Source organism: Arvicanthis niloticus, chromosome 15 (assembly GCF_011762505.2).
Source record: "Arvicanthis niloticus isolate mArvNil1 chromosome 15, mArvNil1.pat.X, whole genome shotgun sequence".
Taxonomy (NCBI): domain Eukaryota; kingdom Metazoa; phylum Chordata; class Mammalia; order Rodentia; family Muridae; genus Arvicanthis; species Arvicanthis niloticus.
In genome coordinates, this window is record NC_047672.1 from 27319515 (window position 1) to 27321132 (window position 1618).

At 37.0% G+C, this 1618-nt stretch overlaps 1 non-coding gene across 1 annotated transcript; it reads left to right on the plus strand.

Annotated features, from left to right (window-relative positions):
* Nucleotides 1-475: 475 nt before the first annotated feature.
* On the plus strand, nt 476-582 carry LOC117721140 (U6 spliceosomal RNA). Its single transcript, XR_004608402.1, has one exon. It is a non-coding gene; the product is annotated as a U6 spliceosomal RNA (small nuclear RNA).
* The last annotated feature ends 1036 nt before the right edge of the window (nt 583-1618 follow it).

Here is a 1618-nt window from a genome sequence, read left to right on the forward strand (position 1 = left end):
AGCATTTCCTCACTTCCTATTTGTTTCTCTCTCCTCCTCTTCTCTCTCTCTCCCTCCTCTACTCTGAGTGTGTCTCTGTGTGTCTGTGCCTTTGTGTGTCTGTGTATGTGTGTTTCTTTCTTGTGTGTGGATGGAAATGTGATCAGAGAGTTTCCTATTTCTGCTGCCATGTCCTTCCTACCATGATGACTCTATCTTTCTAAAACTGTTTTTTGCTCATCTAAACTCCTGGTCATAGAATCTTATCAAAGCAACAGAAAAGTGCTAATACAAACCTAGAACTGAAAAACATATTCATTTGTTTTCATTATAGATTACCCAGCATCAATGACTTTGTTACAACAGCGTATACTAAGGTAGTTGCATCATTGCTAGTCAGCACAAAGGCCTCCTGTGTTTCATTGCAACTTCTATTTTATAAATGAGAAAGCAGGAAGAAATGAAGTGATTTAAAACCGTTAAAGAGTCAGAATCAGTGCTTGCTTCCTCAGCACATATACAAAAATTGGAAAAATACAGAGAAGATTAGAATGGCCCCTGCTCAAGGATGACATGCAAATCCATGAAGCATTCCATATTTTTCCTCATGGAGACAACATGGCAAGATGCTACTCATGAATATTACTCTTTCTCCTTTGTCTGTTTTTCTATTTGCCAAGGAACATCCTGATGTTCATCATATTTAGTAGAATTTCCTACTGAAGAAAGAATATGGTGACCATTTGACTAAGAAATTGAATCCAAGGCCTCAAGCATGTTAGACAAAAGCTCTGCTGCCAATCTGCATTTCAGTTCCACAACTCTAACTTTAAAGGTGGCTCTGGAGGAGTGAGTCTTTTTAGCATTGTCTGGGATGAAATAAAGATTTAATCAGACTCAAAGGCCAAATCTTGATTTGTTTGGCTTCTACTTCCAACGTTTTCCTAGGGAGGGGAATTTCCTTACAAACACATACATTTCTATAGAGAATGGCAGCCTATATCAGTCTCCATGTTAGTCCAGACCTTTTCCATTTGAATTTGCAAAATTTTTTAATGTAGGAACAGAAATGTGGCTTCCTTCACCTTTCATTTACCTTGAAATATATTGTGTGAAGAAATGTCTTAGCTGTTCTTTATGAAACCCAAGTTTTAAATCAAAGATATTGAGTGCTTTCACATATAAATCATCTGCAAACACTAAATGGTCACATTCAGTTTTCAATTAAAGGCCAAAAGACACTTAGCAATTGAGTCACAAGAGAAGAATCAATGAGCATTATGCATAGTAAATTTTGATTCTGTGAGTAGGCAGGTACAGAAAATACAAAAGATAACCATGAAACCCAGACCTGTTTTATTGAAGTTGGAGAACATATTTTAAATTCCAGAAGTAGATGCTACAGAGCACCAATTCTATGCATAACCTGAGTTTTACACTATGACATTTCAAGTACCTGCTAAGTACCAAATTGCAGTGGGACTTCATGAGGTTAAAGCCAACCTCACTTATTTTCCTTTTCTGCAGGATGCTATCAGGCAGCCATCAGGACTTTCTACTGTCTAGTGACTGGGTTCTTTCCTCTAAGACATAAGAAGAACAAATACCCAAGAAAAGAATGTGCAGATTAAATATTAAC